The sequence below is a fragment of the Crocodylus porosus genome, unplaced genomic scaffold (genome assembly GCF_001723895.1).
Source record: "Crocodylus porosus isolate Cpor-Errol unplaced genomic scaffold, CroPor_comp1, whole genome shotgun sequence".
Taxonomy (NCBI): domain Eukaryota; kingdom Metazoa; phylum Chordata; order Crocodylia; family Crocodylidae; genus Crocodylus; species Crocodylus porosus.
Window position 1 is genome coordinate 126,866,181 of NW_017728931.1, and position 26,082 is coordinate 126,892,262.

Sequence of the window (26,082 nt, forward strand, 5' to 3'; positions counted from 1 at the left end):
CACAGAGACATTTAAAATATTTAGCAAGTCTGACAATGTCTTGCAATCCTGGTGCAAGGCTCTCTCCCTTACTTCCAATGTACCAGGATGCTGATACCAGCAAAGCTTGTTTGCAAACTTTCCTGTGTTACAAAGATATGAGGTAGAGGCATCTTGCTTGTGGCTTGCAAATAATAGGAAATGTAGGGGAAAAAACATTTCTCATCAGGTTCCAGCCTTGTAGCTCCTCCAGTAAAAGGCTCAGGATGACTAACAGTAAACCATAAAACAAATTACAGAAACAGAATAAAAACTAAAACAAGAACAAACAAACTCTTGCCGCACAGATCAGGAAGAAAATCAAGAGATCAACTGAAGAACCGTACCACACCCGACATGCCCCTGCTCCCTGCTGTCTCCCACTCTCTCAAAAGGAGGAAGTAGTAGTAGTAGTTTCCAAAGCCCCATTATTTCCTTCCTCACATGTAAAACACATTGCTCAGATTAAAACAAAAAATAAAAATAAAAATCACATCCCTTGATTTTGTTTCTGCCACGCCACAGGGCAGTGCCAAAAGACACCTTTATTTGAATGGAGGGGAAGACAATGACTTGCTGGATTTCAGCTTTCTTTAAAAACAAGTGATTTCATCATTATAATGTAATAGCTTTCACAAGACTCGGTAACAGAGCCAGACTTCTTGGGTAGGCTTTAAACATGAGCCAGAAGGGAAAGTTTATTGAGATGAAGTGGTCTTCATGTTGTTAGATGCTGCTTGCCCACTTGGCTTATAGGTAACAAGCCTCTGGCTGGAGTAACAATTTTGCTTGCCCTGAACTTACAGGCTGACTTTTCACTGTTTGCTTCCTAATCAGTTCGATGGTTGCTTACTCTTGTTTTTCCCCCAAGACTTGCATTCTGTGCTAATTGAACTCATCTGCTTGGCACCTTTTAATTAAATTTAGCCAACTCTATCATCTTGTTTTTTCCAGCAGTCATTTTCTCTTTGGTCTCTGATTTTCAGTATTATCTGGTCTTTTACTAAAGACTCTGGAAGCTCTCCAAAATTTATGTTTGGCTTAATATCTTCGGACTTTTAGAAAAGAATCCGAAGTCTGTCTGTGTTTTAGGTTTCTAAACAAAAACTGGTGCCTCATCATACCATTTGCTAATATTTCCTCTGTAGTGGATGAAGCACTTGCTTTGAAAATGGTGTCAGCTTTCAATGCCAAGCTGGTGATGGACTGAAACAAGACAAATTATAGGAATTAGTTAGCTTGATCCCAAACCCCACATTGCCATTGATTTCCTGCCGCAGTTCTACTAGCCCACTATCCCAAGTTATGAATCTATTGAGGAAAGTACCACATGATCTAAGTTTACCTGGAAAAGTGTAAATAATGGTCCTGTAAATGGGGAGGAAAAAAAGTTAAAAAAGTCTCAGCTGTGCACACTTGCAAAGGGGAAAACAAAAAGAAAAAAAGTTTGGTAGGAAAAACGTCTCTTCTGCCCACTGGCATGATATACAGATTGTCACAGAAGTGTTGTGACACAAAAGAAGAAGCACAAAGAGAAGCTGCCTGAGGAGAACCATAACCAAATCTCAGAGTCAGAGATGTTTAAGGATTACTTCTGAGACACCACTGCATTGCTGGAATGAGACTAGCCCACGATTCCCACGAGACTGTGAGCAATGCATTTCCACTTTTGGCCCTCGTTTCACTTCAGGACATACCTATTCCACAGTGAATAGATAGTATGACTCCAGCGTGGATTCCCTCGAGGATGGCCAGTCCACCTGCCACCATGGGTACACACCAAACTTGCAAATACAGCAGTGAGGCTGTCCAGGATTGCTTCGGACTGGGGCTTGAGAAGAGCCACAACCCCTCTGTTTTACCTCACTTGCTCACTTTTGGGTTTGGAGCACAGCAGCAGGAGTGGGTGGTTACAACGTGCAGAGGGGAGTCCTGAACAAAGTGTACTGTCACTTGAATGTAGATATGTCCTTGCAGTCTGAGGCTGGCAGGCTTGTAAGCCAAGGGAACTGGAATAGCTTACATATGCATTAAATACAAAATGAGTAATAACTTGTTAGGTAACAATAAAACGGAAAAGGATTTGGAAGTTACTGTGCAGCCCAAACTGAGTTAACAATGCAATGTTGTTGCAAAAATAGAAAACCTCATCCTGGGATGTTTTAACTGGAGAGCAATGTGTGAAGGAATTAGTCCACCCCCTGGCACAACCATTAAGATGTCTTGTTCTGGCTCAAGAGACATGAGTTGGAGGCTTGCTCATGTCCAGGGTTTGCATTATGGAAGAGCTTGGAGGGGCTGAGGCCCCTCCCCCCCATAAGTGATGAGAGGCTCCCCATAAAATTTGAAAATCATAACCTGAGGAGGTAGATTTTATTAGGGCATCGTTATGGGCAGCCCATTTTTTTTTGCAGATCCCCCCCCTCCCCCTCCCCTGGACAAGAGTCAAAATGTAATTCAAAACCTGCTCTTGTCCTGTTCTGAAATGGCCCTTGCCTTGTCAACCCAGATCCAGATGCAAATTAATAGCAGCAGTTAGATGTAAGCTAGTCCTAGTCTTCCCTTTTATGCCAATGGTTGTAGAAATGAGTATGCTGTTACCACATAGGTCTGCTGGGCTGTTAGACTTTGGCAGATGCTTAACTTGTCTTCGAGTTGGTAAAGCCTCAGCTGATTTTGGGAACACATTTTAAGAAAGATGTAGACAAATTGAGGAGAGTGCAAAGGACAGTAACAAAATTGATCAGCATTTTAAATCTATGATTTGTAAGGCAATGTTGAAAGAACTGGCTTTGTTTAGAAAAGAAGAGGCTGAGAAGGGACATGATCATGATCTTCAAACAAGTAAAAAGTTGTTATAAAGACAACATCGGTCAGCTGTAGGGAGTAGGAAAGCAGCAATCAGCTTAATCTGCATTAACCAGGAGTTAGGTTAAGTATTAGGAAAACATCATCAGCACTAGAACAGGCTACCTAAGGAGGTTGTGGAACCCCTTTATTGGAGGTTTTTAAGAACGGGACGGATAAACATCTGTCACGATGATCTGCCAGGTAGGTATGCTGATACTGCCTTAGAGCAGGTGATGGACTAGACTGGGGCAGCCAAACTGCAGCACGAGTGCCACAAGTGGCACAGGGAGCCGTTCTGGGTGGCACACGACAGATCAGGAAGGGGCAGGCAGCACAGCAGCGGAGAGGGCAGGAAACAGAAGCAGAGGAGATGAGGAAGGGATCAGAGCAGTACTTGAGGATGGTGCAGGGCTAATTTGTGACATGCCTCCCAGCAAGTTTGAAGTGTCTCCTGAGGTGCCTCCCTGTCCTACTTTTTTTTCTATGTAGAATCCTTAACATACGGACCAAATAATAAAGGGCAAATCCCTTTAGAAAGCTACTATTTTTGTTTTGAACAGGAAGGTTTCTTCATTTTGCACACAGGCTCAGATATTTGTTAACATCATTCTATATATTTACTTGCCCACCAATATCCTCAAAAGAGTCCTGCCTCTTTCCAAAGGTCCTAACTATAGCTTCCTTCTGCTTTCTGAACACTACAGTGAAATGGTACACCACACTGTTGGACTGTATGTGCCAGATCACAACAAAGTCGTTTCATTATTTCACAGAAAATTATAAGGACCTTAGAGACTGCTTCCAACTGGGCAGTTATCCTTCACCCTTTAATCATGTGGTAATCTATTCTTTTCAATAGTTATTCAGGACTGGGGGTTAGGAGGGGCAAGAATGGAAGAGAAAAAGGGTAGCAACACTACAGTCAACTAGGAAATTACTTTGGAGCAACTCAGGAAGGTTTCTTTATCTTCCCCAGTAGATTTGCCATCAAATCCTTGGTGACTCTCATCAATGGTGAATGGAACTTCCCTGAAGATGCTCCAAGCTTTAGCTACAAGGCTTCATAGCAGCTATTTGTGCACAATAATTATTTAGCTTTTTTCTTTTTTTACTTCCTTCTTTTGCATTTGGATTCAAGGAATTAGAGCACTGACATGGTAGTGATATAGACAGGGTCGGACGCAGGCATGGGCGGCCACCCAGAGCCTGGAGAAAAACGGGGCCTGAAAATGGTAATTTAAAAAAATATATTGTTATCATTATCTCTGGTGAAGGGGGACCTGATGCTAAAAGTTTGCCCAGGGTTGCCAGGAGTCTAGGCACGGTGCTGGATAGAAAGGGAAGTACATGGTAAGCTGGGTTCTTTGCTTTTTGTATTGGCATATTGTTCTTTCCAGGCATCTTCCGTTCTTGTCTCTTCTCTCTCTTCTCTCCTGTTTTAGGATTAGGGGTAAAAACATAAGGTACACAACACTATTACTCAGAGTAATTTGCTGTGGATTTTACTCTATAATGAATTCACTAATAAGGAGTAGTAGTGAAGAACCGACACACAACCACCTGTATCTGCAGTAGGCACTATGACACTGATTGGCCACTAGGTGGCAGAAAGAGCCAGTTTGCACTGAGCCAATAGCTACACTGGGATGAAAGTCCCTGGGGTGGGCATGTGGCACGTTCGACTTGGTCACCTTCTGTAAGGGGGTGCATCCCCACGGGGACTGTAGCACCCCCTCGGGGCCACACTATGCCTATTCTCCTTCTCCACCTTCTATTATTTGGCCTCACTTTTTTGCCTGCCACATCTTGAATTTAACATTTGTATCTTCGGGAGGCTGCCTTCGGAGAACTGGACTCCAGCTTTTGGTGCCTGGCTCCATTCTGCTCAGCACCAGGCCTCCAGTCTGCTTGATCCATGCTCCCAAGCCTGAGCAGCGTTTGGGCTTGCTCTTTTGCTCTTGTCTGCTACTGGGTCTCAGGCCCTGGCAAGGGTCTGTCTGGGCTTTAGCCCCTCTTAATGCAACACTGCACTGAGGCACTCTACCGGTAGCTCCTCTAGTTCTGGGCATTTTGCTTCGGCATCAGCCCCTCAGCCCCCTTTGTGCTCAGGCATCGGCCCTTTGGCCTCAGCCCTCTCTCTCCCAGGGGCAGCTGCCTTTTGCCAGGTCCAAACAGGCTGAGGCTATTATTCCCCTGACATAGTGCTCCAGGCCAGGCCTCAGCCCGGGGTGAACATGTCAGGCCCCCCAAATCCACAGCTTAAAATGTTATTTTAAGCTGATTGGCTGGCTCTCTACACCAGGTCCTTGGCTCTGGTCTTTGGATCACAGCTCCAGAATGCAGCATGTCTCCCTGGCACCCTCAGTAACAGCATCCTCTCTCAGGCCTGTTCCTCACCTTTAAGCCACGTCAAACCTCACAGTTAACACATACCCAAAACACATAAGTGACGTTTGTATTCTGCTCTTTGCAGAGCTCCCACACTCATGAGGATTTGGGCTGGACTCAGCCCTGGACTCTGCCCCCTTCCAGTCACCTGGCTGGACTTCCTGGGGAGAAAAGGCCCAAGTGTTTCCAATTATGCAAATCAGCAACAGGGCTCTCAATCCCCTTATTAGTTTCTTAGATCCCTGCAGTTCATTTTTTTTCAAGCTGTATTCCCTAGCCTGTCCTCTGCAATACTGCCTTTTCTTCCTCCCAGTAGCAGGAGTACAGGTCCTGTAAAATTAATGCACATTTATTGAGAGGTAATTTTACCTTGCACTTGAGTGACACATTGTATAGGAGAACTGTGGACAATGTGTCTACTTCACTTTTACTATGACATAAGGTCAACTTACTATGTACTAAAAACAGCATTTGCGCCCATAGTTAGACTGAGAACGAAACAGAAGCTTGGCATAAGTGAAATGACTCATGGGTAAGACCGAGCAAAAGCAGCAGAAGCAGAAGCAACAGCGGCAGGAATGCACATTTACCAGATAAAGCATTAAGTAGACTGCTTATCTGAACAAAAATAAAGTGGTTCTGCTGGACGGATGCAGGTTGCTAAGGTAGGCCTATTTATAAGATTTGTGGAGTTTTCAGTTGATTTATAACCACAAAAGTGTTTTTTTCTAGCCAGAAATAAAAATAGGGTCAGCATAAGAAAGGAAATAGTTGTCAGCATTTGACCGATATCAGTAAAACTGTCAGGTATGAGACTGCTGCTCAAGTTTTAAATCCTTTTGGTTGCTCCTGTTAGTACTTTGTGCAAGAGTTGTAAGGCATTGAAATGCCCATTTTCTTACCCTAAGTCCTAATTAGAAACTCTCCTCAGCTTATGAGGATTCAGATGAACATGTCTAGTTGGTAGGAGGTAACAAGTGGGGTTCCTCAAGGGCTCTGTCCTGGGTTTTATCTTGTTAATCTTCATTAATGATATTGAGGATGGGATTGAGTGTATGTTTAGCAAACTTGCTGATGACACCAAATTGGGTAGAGTTGCAGACTCTAGGGTCCAAAGTAACATGGTTAAACTGATCTGAAATCAACTAGATAAGGTTCATCAAGGACAAGTGCTAAGTCCTGCACAAATGCAGACTGGGGAGTAACTAGTTATGCAGCAGTACTGCTGAGAAAGAAGGACCTGGGGGCTTTAGTAGATTGGGCAAGGCAGATATAGGTGACAAAGTTGTGTGTCTCCCCTTTATTCTGTCCCAATTTCAGCCTGTCCTTACCTCCTTCAATCCAAAAAGTCCCTGATTACCTGGGATAGTAAGAAAGCCTGCTGGGTCAAATTGGCTTCCATTCAAAACCTCTTGATTAACCAACATTTTAATGAACTCAACAGAACCAACTGATTAAACAACAGTATCTGGCATTTCCTTAGGCTCATCCCAGTTGGCTAAGATTTGGATTTGATCTCTGCTCAAAATCCAGTAAAATTCACGTTTTGTATGCAAAATATTTTTGTGTCGGGGGTGGTTTTATTCTTGAGACAGGAAACAACCCCCACTAAGAAAACGAAAGAAAAAAAATAAAATAAATGTAGCTTCAGTCATGTGTGCTTTCTAGCATTCTTGCAGTAAGCTCGGAGGCAGGTTAGCACTGTGTAGCATTCGTACCACCAGAGGTTTCCGAAACAAGCAAGATGTCAGGAAGACCGTTTCCATTGTGGTTTTGAGGCATGAGCTTGTGACTGGACTGGGTTTAGTCAGAGTTTGTTGCCAAAAGGGATGCCGCTTCTAGATTCCCCTGGGGAATGAGAACAAATGTTTTGCTTCAAGTGCTGGCCCGCTAGACAGGGGTGAATTGAAAACATCCATTGTTTATATCAGACGACATTGAAAAATCCCCATGCTTGGAGACACAAGACTTCCACAGCTGGAATTCCTTGGCACGAATTCCCTATGGAGTAGTGGGACCTTATTTCTACCTTTTTCCTACTAGGGTTTCCTGAAAAAATCTGGTACTGGCCACTGTGGGAAACAGTATCTGGAGTAAAGAGACCCCCAATATAATCTAGTATAGCATTTCATTTCCAAGGGCACTTGTAATAGCTTCAGGGCCTAATGAAATGAGCACTTGTACAATGCAAAAGCAGGTTGCTTTTCCTTAAGTCAGTTCACTGTCCTAAGCCTGGAACTAATTTCCCAGCAGATAACAGAAATAGCTCAGATATACATACGTAAAAAAACAATGCTAAATGTGTTGAGTTAGTACAAATGAAGGCCGTTCTCAGGATGTAAATTATGTAAATGGTGATTGCTTTATCTGAAGTTAAAAATGCCTGGATATTAGTTTTGGGGAGGTGGATGTTTTCACGTTTCCTGAGAGAGATAGAGAAGTAGAAAAAAATAGGCTGGCCAATTGTTGTCAGTTGTTACAGTGATAAACTATTTCTCAAGGATATTTCTTAGGATTATTATTTAAGTAAAGGGAAACTTTTTCATGCAATACTGGTTCATCTTGGTTGGGGATCACAGTTCCTAGGGCTGTGCAAAATTTCACTGGGTGTTTCATTTTAATGCTGTTTCGACTCTTCTAGAGCTTGAAACAGCGAAATTGAAATGAAATGAAAGTCTTCAAAACAGCCTCAAAACTAAATGGAAGCCATTGAAACATTTCAAAACTTTTGAAACATTTCAAGTTTGAAGTTGGGCTTGCTTGCAGGGAAACAGAAATTAAGGCGAGGGAGTGGGGAACGGGAGGAAGGACTGCTCTGATATTGACTGTATGGCTGGCCAGTGACGGCGATCCAGGAATGTCCTCTGGCAGCTGCTGGAGAAGAAGCTCCTGCAGGAAAGGAAAGAAAGACTCTGGTCTGTGACAGTTTGGCTGCCTGAGATGCTGCTGGTGCTACTGTGCTGCTTACTTACCTGTTGTTATTTAAAGTGGTAGACCGGGTTGAGGCTGTAGGGAAGGAGGAGACCTCGTTGGGTCACACTACATGTCATGTAGAGGCCCCAGTGCCAGTCAGGACACTCCTTAACACACACACAGAGTCATACATAATATGAGTTTTGCTTGTCAGCAGCCTGAGGCAGTTTCCCAGAAACCCCTGCACCTATCTCCTTGAAAGCTGGCAGGCTTCATGGCCTCAGCAGGGGCTACTCTCTCTGCAGTTTTCACCCCCCTTAACACACACATGTGATGCAAGTTTTGCTTGTCAGCAGCTTTGTGGCCTCAGCAGGGGCTAATACGCCTGCAGTTTTCACCCTGCTAAACCTTAACACATACTCACAGTCACATATGTCACGAGTTCTGCTTGTCAGCAGCCTGAGGTGCAGTTTTCCAGAAACCACTGCACCTATCTCCTTGAAACCTGGCAGGCTTCACACCCTCAAAAGGGGCTACCATGCCTACTGTTTTCACCCAAATCTGCCAAAAAATGACAAGGTTATAGGCAATTTCGGTAACCTATGGGTGAAACATTGAAACAGTGTTAAAACAGTGAACCAGTTTTGATGAAATGAAACAGAACAGTTTTCCAAAATGAAACAGAAGTCAAAATAAAACACTGTCCCATCAAGATGGCAAAATGGAAACCAAAATGAAAATGGTGCTTTTTCGCACAGCCCTAACAGTTACGCTGCAGCCATAGTTAAAGTGCATATTGAACACATATTTGATCTGAAACCAGCAGGGCTGTGTGAAACAGCACCATTTCGATTTGACTTCAGTTTTACCATTTTGAAGGGACAGTGTTTTGTTTCACTGTTTTGAAGACTGTTCCATTTCATTTCATCAAAACTGGTTCACTGTTTTGACACTCACGTTTTGCCCATAGTCTATAATTGGAAATTGTGAAAATGCCTATAACTTTGTCATTTCTTGCTTGATTTGGATGATACTTGCAGGGATGGTAGTCCCTTCTATAGGCATGACATCTGCCAAGTTTCAAGGAGATACATTCCAGGGGTTCTGTGAAACTTCACCTCAAACTAGTCAAAGTAAAACTAGTATCACTTGCCGGCAACGGCAGCCTGCTATCATCCTGTATGCAGATCTGGGGCCCGCTCTCCTCAGGAGGAATCTGGCACAGCCCTCCCAGGGGGTACAGACCCCAGGATCTCTGTGCACAATGACAGCTTGCTGCTGCTGCTGGCTGAGGCCAGTGCCAGCACTGGGTTCTTTCTGATGCTTGGTGTGGGCTGTGCCAGGCAGACTCAGGTGCTGGTCCCAGCCAGCAGTGGCAGCATGCTGTCATATGCATGCTCCAGAGCCGGTAAGTGCAGAGCTTTAAAAAAAAAAAGCCCCACACTCACCAGATCTGGCAGTAGCAACTGGGGCCTCTGGGTGTTCATGGCAGAAGTACCCCACACAGTGGGGGGCAGTGGGAAGTAGCAGGGATTGCCTCACCACCTGGAACCTGCACCATCATGCAGGTGCAGTGTGGCTTGGCAGGGTGCCATGTGCTGTCCCGGAGCTGGGGTGGGTCTGCGTGTCAGCCGGAGCTCCTGGTTCAATTCCCCAGCTCTCTGATCATTCCCCCAGCTCTTCCCAAGAGGCATGACCCCCGATCTGCATGCAGGGTTTCAGCAGGCTGCTGCTGCTGGTTGTAAAAATAGCCCAGAGCCACTGCCATGCCCAGCTGGCAGTGGCAGCTTGTTGTCTTCCTGCATCATCTGGGGGCCCATGCCCTCTGGGAAGAGCTGGGGGAAGTGATCTGAGAGCTGGGGGTAAGACTGGGGAGCTGGGGAATTGAACCAGGAACATATTCAGGGATCTGACCTTCGCCCAGCTTCTGGCTTGATGCCTCAGCTTCAGATTCGATTCTCAAGCTCTCTGATCATTCCTCCAGCTCTTCCTGGGGGGGCATGGGCCCCCTGATCTGTGCACTGAGTTTTAGCAGGCTGCCGCTGCAGGCTGGGGCCAGCGGCAGCACCACAATCTTCCTGGTGCTCAGCGCGGGGTGCGTGAAGTGGCTGCTGCTGACCCCAGTTCTCAGTGAGTGAACTGGGGTGAGGAATGGGGGCGGGATGCTTGCATGCCTGCTTTGGAGAGTGAGTGACCTGTGGCTGATGGCATTTTCACATTTCTACTTTCCCTTCTCTCCTAAACATGAGTTCAGCAAACTTTAATAACCTGCAAATGACTGGAATCTACCATGGCTTGCCTGACTTGGGGGTGGCTGGGGAGGGGTGGAGTGCTTGGACCCATGATTTGGGTTTCATAATGGGATATGCTCAGGAGATGCAGTCTAGTAGGGGGTGAGGACAAACCTGGTTGTCAGAAAGATTGCTTTTATGAAACAAGCAGTGAAAGGGAGCTTATTGAAAAAATTGCTAACAAAGGGGGAAAAGAGTGGCAATTGAGTTCTGACTACATACAAGAATGGCTAGTTCCAGCAGTGGGGAAGGAGTGAAGATCAACACAGTGTCAGATGGGTAAAACATAATGTTTGTAGGACTGACCAAACCCATGTCACAGAACGTTTGCTATCCATACGTAACACTGACCTGCTTCACAGTGAACTAGTTCAAAATAGTATTTGATATTCTGGGGACACTTCTTAATTATTCTAGGCAACTTTAAACCAGTTGAATAGGTTTGTATATCTGTCCACTTCAGGTTTAAATTGTATTTAAACCAATTTAAGTGCTATATATGTCCAGGTGTTGGACTCCAGGTCTAGGACTCCAGCTGTTGCCAGTGTTCACACCATGAAGTTTCATTCTGCTCTTAAAGGGCCAGATTTTATTTTATAATTTGTATCACATTTATAAAAATCAACATCTGTGAAATACATATATATTTACACAATATTTCTATTTGTGAAGCTTTTTTTTTTTTCAGGAACCTCACGCTGTAGCACAAATGCCCAAGTCAAGCAAAGCCGAAAGGGCACAGAACTACACGCTGCCACCCGTCTGCTATAGTTAAAGAAGCGGGGCTTGATACAGGTTCAGACTTTGTGTAAATGAAGTCCTGGTTCACCAAAGTCAGTCTAGCTCTTAGCTGATGTACTTGAGACTATCTTTATGCCGTAGGTAGCTTTAAACTGGCTAGCTCAGGCAGTCTGGTCCCAGGAGCATGGATGGAGCTCATGGTTGACTGATTTGCCATGTTTAAGATGGTGATAGTTTGTCAACACTTTCTTTTGGGATAAGTACTAGGTGTTTTCTAAGATCAGGAACTTCAGGGTATTGTGGTAGTTCATTTGATTCAAAGAGTACATATGTCTCCCTCTTGTTATACACTTTCCAACTGCTTGTTGGAAATGGTTTCTTCTCCCTTTCGTGATTGTGCAAACAAATATTTGCCTTTTGGCCTTTCCACTAATTAAACTCACCACAGCTTTTCTCATTTTACCTCTCTGCAAAGTATTGAATTTTAAAGTTGCATACAGGGGACCTTGCCTTAAATCACCTTAATAATCCATTCATTGACCCTGAAGCCTATTATAGGCTTCTCCATCTCTCAACAAATTGGGGTAGAGACCCCTATCTTTGCCGTATGGTTTGTGGCAGGTTATGTTGCCTAGAATCTTATTTCAGAACAACATTAATAAAGAACTTTAATGTAACTCATTGCTTTTGCATCTGGCTTCCCCTTTAATATCTAAGAATGCTCTGCCAGGTCCTGCGTTCAGCTCTAGGAGATGGCCTCTTTCAGTCATTGAAACCACGGTACCCTTGTCCCTTTTTGCGACTACTTTCCTGTCACTCAGGTAGCATGGCACTAAACATTTCTTCCAGATAGCTTTCAACTTTTCTGTGAGTTAAGAGAATCTTTTAGCTTTGAAGATCAACAAAATTGAGCCACTTCATCATTTAGTATTCTCTGTTGGGCACTGCTGAATATCATGTATGGTTTTAAATTTTCCTCTGTGCTACATTTGACAATCCCTTGAAATAATACTTTTCCTGAAGACACCCTGAACACATCTTTTTAGCTGGCAATTAATGCAATGAGGAACAGTTTATGCATAGCAAGTTCTTTTTTTTCCTTATAAAGCAAAATGCACAGCTTTGATATGCAATGGCCTCAGTTGCATATTTGATCCTTCTTTTTATTTTTTATAATGCCAACTTTCAATGCTACAATGCTACAAGCAGTCTTCCAGTTTTTTCAGGCAATATTCATCAACTGCATTTGAATCCTGTCATTCTAATGGAACCACCCAATCAAAATATGCTGAAATTACATTAAGCAATTTAGGCTAATATTTTACTACTCTGCTTTTTTTTCCCCTCATGCAAGCAGCATCTATTACACACAAAAAGAAATGCAGTGGAATATCAGGTTTCTTTGTGGTAGCTGATATTTTATTATTTTGTGTTTGAAGGATTTGCCTCACTCTGACAAAGTTAAGATCACACTTTCCCTAAAAATTACTCTGAGTTTTGATCTTGAGCTGATTTCATGAATCCCAACTTCTGTGGTATCTGCTTCAGGAAAACTCTGATTCATTCCATTTCCAATGTTGTGTTCCAGACTAAACATTCCTTTTGTCCAGAATTGCCAATAATTCTGTAATTTTACAATTCTGCAATCTTTTCTAAGTCCTGTAGCAGGTTTAGATCTATCTGAGGTTAAGTTTCTTTATTATTTTTTCACTAGAAGCCCTGATTTAATTTTGATTTGCTTCGCTCTAAATTACTCTATTGGTAGTTTGGGTTTTTTTTTTTCTTGCAGATTGTTTTGTTCCATGTTTCTTCAAACTAATAAAGTTTCCTGTTGATTTTCCTGTTAAGTTCTTCTGTATCTGGGTTGTTCTTATCTACCTGGATGAGATTGTTCAGCTGAATGATCACTGAGCTAAACAGTTTCCATTTCTGTATGCTGCAGGATACTCCTAATCCAACCTCTGTTTTTTGTGCCACGTACATTGGAATAAAATCCTATATATTTTGCAGCCAACTGATCCTAGCCAAAAAGCCCTGCTCTGCTAGTAGACAGGCAGCTTGGAGTTGTTCAGTTTCTGCTTGACTAGGAAGTTTTGAAGAAACTCTTACAAATAAATCTGCAGAAACTTGGAATTTGTTACACACTAATTGTAACTCACGTTATCAAGAACTTTTGGTTATCTTGGTATAATCCAAACCTGGCATTGCTACTGCCAGCCTGCTGCTGCAGTGACAGCACAGACATGCACAAGCTGCATGAACTCTCCAGCTGTTGCCAGAGTTCACACCAGGCAATTTCATTCTGTTCTTAAAGGCCCAGATTTTATTGGATAATTTGTATCACAGTTATAAAAATCAACATCTGTGCAATACATCCATATTTACATAATATTTCTATGTTTTAAGCATCTGTTTCAGGAACCTCACTCTATAACACAAATACCCAAGTCAAGTAAAGCCTGAAAGAGCACAGAGCTCCACACTGCCACCCGTCTATAGTTAAAGAAGTGGGGCTTGATTCTGGCTCAGCCTTTGTATAAGTGAAATCTTGTTTCATGGAAGTCAGTCTAGTTCTTAGCTGATGTACCTAAGCGTAGTCTGTCTCATTATGTTTTTACTCACGGGGGCAATGATTCTTGTCTGTGATCTGTGTTACTGCAAGTGCAGGGAACTGGTTATTATCCTTTATGTAGCTAGCCCTGACATGTTTGTGAATCTACAGTAAACACAGTATTTGGAGACCTATTATTGCCATTAACTGGTTTTCTACGTTTACTTGCTTTGTATTGTGCTGTTTTGTTTAAATCATAAGATCATAGAGAGGGAGGGCTGGAAGGGATGGGACTTTAGGAGGTCATCTCCTCCAGCCCCCCGCCTGAGGCAGGATTATCCCTGAGTTAAGAGTAAATGACAGCAATTAGCTATGTCAAAACATCAGTTCTTAGGCTGTATACAAGCTAAGCAAGACAGTGTGGTCCCTGAGAGTGATTCAGCACCATGGCATGCTCCTGATTGCGTGTTCTCCCAGATACTATTTCAAAGGCAGCAGCTGGTCTCTTTTCTCCACTCCTCCCATGGTTATGTCTCAGTGAAACTCCAGCCCTTTTTGCAGCACTGGCCCCTGACTTCATTACTTTGTGGTCATTGGTCACTTCTGTGCCTGCTTATGCACATAAAACAGTGATTGTGCATTGCGCTGCGGGAAAACACATTAAAGCCAGTTGAATTCTGGAACCCTTTGCATTAAAAAAAAAATCAGGTATAAAAAGGAACAAATTATTTTTAAAAAATATTTGCCTGGTGACCCTATAGTCCAGTTAGTTGTCTTCAGAAAGCAGCCTCAGGTCTGCCAGGATTTCAGTGCTTCAGGAAGGAGAGCAGAGGGAGCTGCTAAAGAAAACTCATTCCTATGGGAGTACTACAGAAAAGAGATCTCATTTAAAAGGCTACAACACTCACCTATGAGACTCTCTTTAAAGATAATTAAAGCAGCTTCATTTCAAGAGAGAGACAAAAGGAGAATATTATCATCTGTGTAGTACTTTGAAAATTCAACTCTGTAGCTGCGCATACTGGTCGCACACTTCAGGAATAAGGTGTGTATTTAACCCAAAACATGTTAAGGGTATTCAAACTATTCTAAGCAGACCAATGCATAGCACTTAATGTACATTCAAAGAAATACTGAGCAGAATGTGCTGTAGTGTTAATATTGCTTGACATTTTGCAAGTGAGGAAGTTGGCCATTTGAAAATGCTGTTTGATGGGTGGAATTGAAAAGTTCTGTGGTCAGCTGCCAGGTAGACAGACTGCCTGCCTTTCTGGGCTACCAGATTTCAAGATTGGTGAGCTGGTGTCACCCCAGGTCCCTTCCTATCTGGCCAGCTTGCCAGCTGTCTGGTTTCCAATGCACATTTCCTTTGAAACCTTCCATTCCACTTCTTTTTAGTGAATTTTTTCAAAATTGCCATTCAGCAAAATCTATCACATTTCATTCTGTTTGAGAATGAAAATAATTTTGGAAATCTGAAATATCCTGTAAAAAGGAAATGCTAGTTCCTACCTACTTCTAGGGTTATTCAACACACTTTCTTATGCTTCTTGAAATAATTTCTTTGACTGATGATACTACAAAGTATATTCTCCAGATGATGAACCATGGAACAGTCCCTTTGCTTTGTTCTCAGTACCAGTAATGTAACTGGAAGGGAGAGGAGGGTACTCTGGGTGCTGCCTCTGAGTACGTGGCAGGGGGGTGAGGGGAGGGTGCAAAAATAGCAACCTGGCAGCTGGCACTGTCCTGCATGTTGCCACTGCCCAGGGCTCATTGTACATTTTTTGTGTTTTATCTGACATACTCAAACACACATGTAAAAGTCAAATGTGCAGTGGGAAATTATGCAAATTAAACCCGTGAGCCTCCAAGCACTAAAAGAAAGCATGTGTAACTTTATACACATGAATAGTCCCAAATGTCCACGGGCCAAATCTGGTAAGTTGGGCTCAATCTTTGCAGAATTTGCATCAAAATATAAATACATGTTATTATGTAATACCCATCTTCTAAAAATAACTATCAATATTCTGAGTGTACATTAAACTTTGTTTCGTTGTGCTTGATAAAGCTGGTTAAATATTAAGAAGATTTATTTGAAATTCTTTTACTTAAATTATCCTACCTGACCTATCTGTCATTGCCAGTCTGGTGGAAGGATTCCTGTTGGTGTGTGGTGTGCCCTTTGTCAATGCTAGATTTTATGAAGTAGGAGGCAGATTCCTCATCGCATCTGGAGGTTTGTTTTTCCTGCTCGTATTTCTGTTTGTGATATGGAAGAAGCTGGCAGCTGATATGTAGAAATACATACTTCTAGAAAGAAGTGAAAAATGCGTGGAGGACACCCTTGTGAATGCGTATTATGGATGGTCATTTATTTTTGCTGCAGCTGGGGTTCCCTTGGTTTTAATTTCAGGACTTCTCTTTTACCTTGTTGGCCAAAGCATTCTGAAAGCGCTGGAGTAAAAATAAGCTGTAGAGTTAAGATGTCTTCCATGCCTCTGTACACTTTTCAGTATGAATTTGAAATGTATTTTTATTCAAGGAATATCATTAGTGCATTCGCTAGACTCATAAACATTAAGTTTGTCAGACCAGGCCATAAAATTTAATTTGGGTTAAGAACTCAATGAGTTGATGACTTGGCTTTGACTAAAACATATATTCAGACTTAAGATTTTGGGCTAGATATATATCTAAGCTGCCCAATTTCAGTAGCATTTGGACCTGGCATTTAGTTTGGGTACATCTTCATTTTTGAAAGGTGGCAGTGTCCATGTTTCTGAATATCAACACTTTACTTCTTGGTAATACTCTTTAACCCCAGGTAGGACAGTCATGAAACTAAAACATGCAAGTCATATCTGCTCTGGAATGTGCTCATCCAAATGGATAAGGGAGGTGCTCAGAACTGACGTTACTAAAACACAGATAAAAATCTGGGTTAAGTTTGAATCACTCAGTTGAAGACAAACAAATGGCTGGGCATGCCTCACCACCCCCAGATCAGTAGAAGTGTTATTAAAGACAGCCCTGCTTCTGGAGCTCTCTTGAGTAGGACCAGTAAGGAGAAGACTGCTCCTCCACCCACAGGAAATTCTTGTTTTGGATGGGAGCTGAACATGTGGCAGGAGTTCTTATTTCAACTTCTTTTTGTGACATCTCTTGGATTACTCAGAGCACCTGTTATTGGGGGTGGCTGCTCCTGCTTATGGGACATAGAAGGACAAGAATTTGAGCTGTGGGCCCTAGGGTCCCTGCATTACACTGCAAGTGAGGATCAGCAAGATCCCAAAGGATACTTTTGATAAGGAATTTCTTCATTATTAAAATAGCTGAGTGTTTTTCCCTGATAATGGTGGTAAGATATTGGAACCAATGACTGTTAGAGGAAAGTATGAATGCATTTACAGAAATTTTCAAATTGTTTGGGTTTTGTTTGTATCATCCCCAACGAGTGGCTGCCCAAGCTCCTCTTGAACATCCCCAGTGTCAAGTTTCAAGGAGATAGGCTGAGTGATTCAGGGGGAACTGCACCCCAAATTCTTGAAAGCAAAACTCATGTCACATGTATGTGTTACAACACAGGGAGGTGAAAACTGCAGGGGTGGTGGCCCCTGGTGAGACCACAAACCCTGCCAAGTTTCAAGATCAGTGCAGGGGTCTGGGGGGAACTGCACCTCAAGCTGCTGACAGGCAAAACTCGTGACATAAATAACCCTGTGTGTGTTAAGGTGATTCCCCATTATACCCTATGGCCAGATCTCTGAGGCAGCTCCGAAGCTTCGGAACTGCTTCAGCCGGATCAAAGTAGAAACCCGGTCCAGAGCTGCAGATCGGATCGCTAGCATCCGAAGCAGCTGGATCCAAAGCCAGATCCAATAGCTGCCTACTCACACAGGTCTACTGCAGACCCATACTGAGTCTGTGATCTACCAAGACTTCCCAGTCCTTTCCCATAATCCAGCCAGGTGTCACCAATTTTATATTTGTATTTTTAATTATTCCTTCTGAGATACAGTACCTTTAATTTGTCCATGTTAAATTTAATTTTGTTAGCTCTAACCCAACTTTCCAATCTGTTGAGGTCCTTCTGAATTGTGCTCGTATCTTCTAATGCGTTTGCAATCCTTTCCAGTTTCAGGTTGTCCACACACTTGCCCAAGAAACTTCCTATGGCAGCATCAAAATCATTAATAGCTGTTGAACATCCCTGGGCCAAGGGAAGACCCTTGTGGGACTCCACTCAAAACCTTCTGCGATTCTGACATGGACCCATTAATATTTACCGTTTGGTTGCCGCTTATTGAGCCAGTTATCTGTTCACCTTGTAGTAGTTATATCTAGCCCACACTTCTCAAATCTATTTTTGAGAAGGTCATGTGGGACCTTGTCAAAAGCCTTACTGAAATCCAGATACACTATATCCACAGCACTCCCTTCATCCACCCAAGTAGTTACTTTGTCAAAGAAGGAAATCCAGTTTGATTGATACATTTGTTTTTCATAAATCCATGCTGGCTGCTTGTGATCAGCTTTTCCTCTTCCAGATGTTTGCAAATGACTTTCCTGAGGATATACTCCAGTAACTTCCTAAGTATTGAGGTGTGGCTAAGCAGTCTGTAGTTTCCAGGGTCTTTCTTTTTGCTTTTTTTAAAGAGGGTCACTACACTGCTCCTTTTCCTCTGATACCTGGTCCATCCCTGTTGACTTGAAGATCATTGCCAAGGGCTCCAAGATCTTCTCTGCCAGTTCCTTCAGTACCTTTGAATGAAGTTCATCCAGCCCTGCCACTGCAGTCAAAACCACCTAGAGACCATTTGCTAGCAGAACTTAAGTTTTACTTAGGTGTGTAAGGGCCTTGTTAAATGTTACAATGTGAGCTGCACAAATATTGCTTGGCTTAGTCCTAACTTGCAGCTGCACCTTCAATCTGAGTGGCACATCTGTGGGGAGTGGCTTCTCTTTAATGGAACAGGACCTGCTTATGTGGCTCAAGATATAATCTCGCCCTGCAGTGCTGTAACTTTGATCTGTATGATGAGTGCTTTAAGCCAGTTAAAGCTGTGAAGACAATCCAGGAGCTAAGAACTCTGGAAGCTGCCCAAAACTAACACGTGACCTATAAGTGGGTGTAACCTACACCCTACTCGATTCCACACCTTCTTAAATGCTACTCATGGTTATTTTAATTAACAACTTTGCACACCCTCTCCCTGGTAGCTTTTCTTATTAAAGCTCTACACCGGCAGCATGATTAGGGTGGACAAGAGGGGCACCTGTCCTGGGTACCAAGTTAGGAGGGGTATTAAAACCCTTCCCCACTCTGCAAAGTCCAGACCCCAGCAACATACCCATGAGGGGAACTCCAAAACAATCCCTGGATGCTGCTGGTGCTGGGGCTGCTTTAAGAGCAACAGCCAGGACAGGCAGAACAGAGGGCAGCAGCAGAGGCTCAGCTGGGGGCTGTTTAGGAGTTACCAGCGTGGGTAGAAAGCTGCCCCTACCACATTAGGAGGCCACGACTGATGGCTCGCAGAGCCATGAGCCCATCCCACCCCACTTTCAGAAGCCACCCCATACCCAAGAGTACCTGAACCCCCTCCTTCCCACAGGCTTTGCCCCAGGCACTGGCTCTCCTTGTTAGGCCACCCTTCCACCTCCTCCGTGCATAAACAATGAATTACATTCACTTGCCAATGTATTACTGTCACCATATGCAACTGTAATTTTGGCTCCATACAAGAGATCATCTGCCAGCCAGAAGAGTTGAGTCAGTGCCACATGGAAAGTAATCAGCAGCAATCATTGCCACAGATTACTTCCCCAGGTATGGGCGTAGGTGGTGTGAATCAGAAATGGTTCTTTGAGCAATAAGCTGATTTCAGATGTGCATCTTCTCCGTACAACAACCTGTTGTCTATTTGCACAGATACCCTCTTGGACAAAAAGCTGCCTGCTGCCCAGGAAAAGTACACAATAGGTGACTAAGCAACAAACCACTCGGTAGGATACCATGATCACCTGGCAAAGCTGATCAGGAGGTCAGTTAGCCACAAGGCTCTCACTAGCAATTTGAGAAAGAAAACAAAATTAAAGAGTTGGGGCGAAAGGAGTGGGACTTCATGCTGCACAGGAGAAGCCAATTTAGAGAATGGGGTCCTGGCTCCTTAGCAGACTATAACCTAAGCCCAAAGATTGCTCAAGAGTGATAGAAATAGGGGAGCCCATGTAGGCATTTATAATTTTATGTAGATCTATGTATTTTTGGTTGTAGTTAAGGTAAGTAGAAAATGGGAGTCTGTCTCTTTGTTTACCCCAGTTTTTGTGTATCCCTAATGAGATGAACTGAGAACTCAGAGCCTTATTACATGGTAATTTTAGACAGCTCCTGAAGGTGTTAACCACTGGCTTCCCTGCATTTTAACACCTTAAAGTGGTTTTAAGAACTCATTATGTGGCTCAAAGCAACACCACTTGGGGGCAGGATTATCTTTGATCTGCACTATCCAGCTTCTGTTCCCCGGAGATATGACCATACCTCACACATGTGCTGCCCTAATCGTAGTCCTCCAGTATCCCAGGTTGGTTGTTGTTAGTGGTAGCTTGAGTTTGGACCAGTCACATATTCAGGCTAGCAAGGGCCCAGGGGACTGAAAGTTAAGAATTGCCCCAACCTTGTATTCCAGGCTCCCCTGCACCCTCTGTCCCCCATGGCTCCTTTGGTTCCCCCTTGGCCCCTTGGACTTCTCCCTTGCCGTTTCCACTGCTCTTACTCATAGCTGCCTGCATTGTCCGGGGGAGCAGGCAGGGAGGGTTTAACCTGCCTGTCTAGTGCTGCCACTGGGCTGCTGCTCATCTCCAGGATGAGCCCACCAGAGTGCAGCAGTGGTGGCAGCAGCTGTGCAGGCTGATTAACCCTTCCCTGCCTGTTCCCTCAGAACAGACAGTGTAGGAAGCTACATGTAAGCAGGAGCAGGCAATGACTGGGGATCTGAGGTGCTGGGGAGAGTGTGGGGTGGAGCAGTGTGCCTGATTAGGGCTAGGATGGGAGAGAGGTGGGTAGGATATTCCCACTAATGTGCAGCCTAGGTGTGGCCATATCTTAGTGCAACATGAACTGGGTAGTGCGGATCACAGATAATCCTGCTCTGGAGTGGTGTAATTTTGATTTGCATAATAAGTGCTTAAAATTCATTTCACGTGTTAATGTGCAGACAATCCAGGGGGTAAGAGCTCCAGGACCTGCCCAAAATTGCTGTGTAACTAAGCCCTGAGAGCGTGTACTTCAGCCATTCAGAAGTCTGAAGGAAAAATTTTTTTGGAAGGGGGAAGTGGGAGGGAACTGGGTCACAATTTTCTATTTCTTTGAAGTGGTAATAGAAAGCCAGTGGGGCTGAGGAAATAGAAAGTTCTTCAATTACTCAAACTAAGGGAAAATTAGTTTGGGTCCTATGTAGCAGAACAAAAACACAGCAGCTTGGTGAGCTGTGTTTGACCTTGAGAAGCTCTGCCGTGATCATTACATACTTATAAGTCACTTAAAAGAAGCATTGCTATTGAAATTCTAACCACTTTATACCTGCCAATTTTAATATTTGCAACATCATAAAAGTGTCAATTGGGGAATGGAATCGAAGATAGATTCTGCTTTTTAACAGGATATCTAGACATACTGTCTATGGCCCAATGTGAAGGCATTTTTATGCTTGCAGGAGTGATGACAATATGTACCACTTGTAAAATACTGCAATTTACATTTTCAAAATTACTTACAAATTTTAAATAAATTGCCATGAACTCAAATACTACGTACACTGATCCAGCTCAGCTCCTTTCACACTCATGTTCAGATTGCAAACTTTATACTTAGGAGTCAACAATTTAGTCTCCCACAAAAGATTTTTTTTACATGCCTACATGCATAATGGTAGTAGTTACAGAATAGCTCATAGACACATCGAGTGTACTACACATGCCCAGTGGAGGAAACAGGACCCTAACAACAGTTTCTATAAATACAGGAGAATCCATAATATGCTCAGTTCTGTTGGAAATTCAGTTCTTCTCTTCCGTGAAGAGAACAGCTTTCTGCCAGGGAGTTCACAGCAAGAAGATCATCTGTTCACTCTTCATTGTTTGTAGAGCAGTAAGTCCTGAAACCAGAGTGGAGGTGTTTAGGAGCTTTTCCTGTTTTCCTTTCATGGACTGGAAATACTAGGAGTTCTCAAGGACTCTGAATCACTGGTTTACAGTGTGTCCTGCACAGAATAAGAAAAAAAATGTATTGTGACTCTCAGTATTCTCTTTGTACAATTTTAAGTTATTATCTGTTATCCATTTTTTATTACAGGAAAAGGAGTTGATACTTTTATTTCATTACTAGTCATTGTGATAACTGTGATGAGAAGTGCCCCACAATAAGTGCAGCTGGTCTGCATAGATAACCAAGAGGCGCTATACTGTACTTTGCAAAATCCATATACAACCAAATGGATGTGTATGGGATTCACCAAAGAACCTTCTTCAGTTAAACAAGAATCCTTGGCAGAATGTGAATGTTTCTAATAAACAGCTGTATCTTGGCATGCATTGGATGAGTGATGACCTGCTCTCTTGGACGCTAACTTAAATATTGGTTGGGAATGTTATGCTTAAATGATTATTTTAATGTTACGGTCTTTAAGATACAATAAATACTGCCCTGTATGAAACTCTTACATGCTAAGGAAATATGGTCTAGATGAAATTGCCATGAAATGGGTTCCTAGATAATTAAGAAATCACCTTGTAATTATCAGTGGTGAGTGGTCAAACTCAGAAGGCATTTCAACTGGGGTTGTGCAGGTATCTGTTCCATTCAGTATTTTTGTTAATGACTTGGATCATTCAAGAGAGAATACACTTTAAAATTTGCTGAAGGCACCAAGCTGGGTGTTAAACAAGGCACATCCCATGCTGGGATTAAATGGGAGGTGGTTCTGTTTTTTACCCAGTGTTGGTGCAGAATCAGCTGGAATACTGTGTTTTGGTTTGGGGCATTGTTACCAGATTTGCCTGTCACTTTGCGGTTCACTTATTTATTCAGGGTATGTTTCTGGTGTCTCTCTAATTCTATCAATGTGCTGCTGGTGTCACTTCTGTTTCTATATGCAGCTGTTTCTCTCCCTTCTGCAAGTCCTTATCCCCAATGCAGCTACCTTGCAGGACTCAGGTTCAATGGAGCTGGGTTCCTCCAACCACCGAATCAATCAAACACAAGAGAGACAAATAAAAGAGTTACAATATTACATAGTCTCAGTTAAGTATTTGGGGAAGTCTAGGTCAAGTTTGATGAGCAAAAGTCCTGTTTAGAAAGCTGTGCCTGGAATGAGAAAGCGGAAGTCAGGTTCCTGGAGTCAGAGAGAAAGAGAGAAAAAGTGTTGGGGTCTCACAACTCAGCAAAGCTTGAACCAGTCGAGGTTCCTGGGTGTTTGCTGGAGCTTGCAGATAGGCAGAGCCCTCAGCATGACCCATGGAGGGACTCTAGGCATTACAGGAGTGCAACTGGTGCAGGTTTTGGGTTCAAACACCAGGAGAGAAACTTGAGCTTGGGCAGGGATTTTTGTAGAGAACTAGCAATGGCTCAAGGGAGAGCACTAGGTTTGTTCAGGGGTAAACAATGGCTCGTGCTGGATAATAGGAGCTGATCCCTCCTGGCTATGGGTGGCATTACTCTGAGGGAGCTCACAAGACAGACAGGCAGATTCAGTGTTTTGGGTGCCAATAAAGGAGTCATTACTAGAATTGGTCCGATAAATGCTGAGCCGGGTGTGTGTAGACATGGGTTGATTAGCATTTGGAGCAGGGATCCCCCATCATGTAGTGCTCCCCTGCTTCTCTGGTCCCAGTGGGATCTCTGTTCTCCATCCTGAATGCTAATGAAGGTGATTTTCTGTCTCATCTCCCCTGTAAATGAGACCAGGAGAGCTGCTTCACTCTTATCACCCTGGAGGGCTTTAGGTGCATCTCCCAGTGCATCTTCCTTGCTTTTGTAAGTTCTTCCTCTAATCAGTTCTTGTTCATGCAGGGGTGGGGAGGGAGAGAGGCCTTTGTGAGTCAGACAGGCTGCGTCCTGTGCCAGGGTTCCCCAAGACCACAGAGCTTAGAGGTAACAGCATCTTACTTTAAAACATGTACAGGCAAACTGGAAAAGATCCAGAGGAAAGTAAAAAGAATAAGAGGATTAGAAAAGGTTAAAAGTATTGGGTTTGTTTAACTAGAAAGGAAAAACCTGAGGGGGAAATGGCTCTTTTAATTCTTAAGATGCTGCTAAGTTGAAATAATCATTGTTTCCACGTGTTTACTGAAGGAAAGCTAAGAAAAATGCTGCTTGATTTATAGCACAGAAGATTAAGTTTCGGTATGAAAGAAAGCTTTCTAACAGGAAGAGTGGTAAACTGTTTGAACTGACTACTGACAGAAACAGTGTAATAGCCTTTACTGAAGGTTTGTTGAAGCAGGTAAGAAAAGCACGTGTCAGGGCTACTTCATCCTGCTCATGGGTGGATCCAGGGTTTTGAAAAGGGAGGTGCTGATGTGCCACATTATTGCATATAACACAACACATATTTTCCTCCACTTAAGTGAAACTAGATGCTTTACTAATATACTAGGGGCCTAGTGCTATGCTATTTAATTTAAGATCAAAGTAAAAAATATATATTGGAACGTGCACTAATTTGCTAGATTATATATAGTAGTTTAAAAACAACACAACAAACTAGGCAAAAATAATCACAGATATTGTTTGGAGCCAGGCCATGACCCTGCCCTGCACAGCCAGATCAGGGCCAGGCCGTGCCCCTTTCCCTTTGTGCGGCTGGTTGGGGCTGAACTATGTCCCTTTTCCTTCTGCAAAGCTGGGTCATATTCCTTTCTCCCCGCAGGGCCAGGCCGTATCCCTTCCCCTGCCAACCAGGTTGGGGCTAGGCCACACACACTTCCCCTACCTGGCCAGTAGCCAGTTTGCTGTTAGATGATGTGACAAGAAACCACAAAATTGATGTGAGGCTGTATCTGAGAAACTACAGCAATTACAGGAAAAAAAAAACCCAACCACTCACTATCATGATCTGTACCATTTCCTGTTCTGGGTTTTGGTAATATACACAAGAGGGCGTATAGAGAAGCTTTTGCATAAGTCTAAAGTTAAATCTCTTACCTCTGCTCAACCTTGCTTTGGTGTCTGGGGATCTTAGATAAGTTTTCACCAATAAATTGGTGTTACTAAATTGTGTTTTGTATTTTTCAGTGTAGAAGATAACTTTCATGGCAGTGACATACCTATACAATTCCTTTTGTACCAGCTGCATCACAAAGTGTGCCTTGGCCTTCCTAATTTTCTTCCTGAGTGTCCATGCAATGCTCTTACTTTCTTCCCTCAGGTACATCTGACTTGGCCCTGATGCTTTGAAAGCATCTAGTTTCTCTAAGTAATCCTGAACCTGTTCTGCCTTTGCTGTAGGCTGTCTCCTCCTCTGCTTCTGCTTCTGCTGCCAACTGCACTCATCAACTGGTAGCAGCCCCTATTTGTGAAAACCAAAGTAAAAAAGGCATTAAATACTTCAGCCTTCTCTATAATTAATCTCTATAATTAGATTGCCTTGTGCATTCTCTGAGAGACCTGCGGAATTTCTGGTCTTTTCTTGGCTGGGATGGTTTAGCTGAAGTTACTCCTAGCTTGAGCAGGGGGCTGAACTAGATAGTCTCATGAGGTCCCTTCCAGCCCTACATTCCTATGATCTTATGTTATCAAACCAAGGTACTTGACAAATTATTGTGGATTTTAAATGGCTAGAAAGGATCAAGTCCTTGCTTCAGCAATTTCAGTGGAGGTTTTGCCATTTTTTAGCACCGGTGCAAGGTATTTCATCCTCAGTGGACATGTCTACATGAGACGTTTACCGCAGAGCTGACTAATTAACTCCATAGCAAAATGTTACTGTCTACACATGCGGCACTATTAGGATGGAGTAAATTAATGAACTCCACTGTAGGCTAGTACAACCTGACACAAGGACTATCCTACAGTGGAGTTTTTTCTCTGCTACAGTCCACAAGTAGATGCTGACAGAACTGGCTGGGGCACAAGGGTTTCATAGTTTCATAGTTGATAGGGTCGGAAGGGACTTGAGCAGATCATCAAGTCTGCCCCCCTGCCATGGCAGGAAAGAGTACTGGGGTCAAACGACCCCAGCAAGATGTTCATCTAGCCTCCTCTTAAAGACCCCCAGGGTAGGAGCCAGCACCACTTTGCTTGGAAGTTGGTTCCAGATCCTAGCTGCT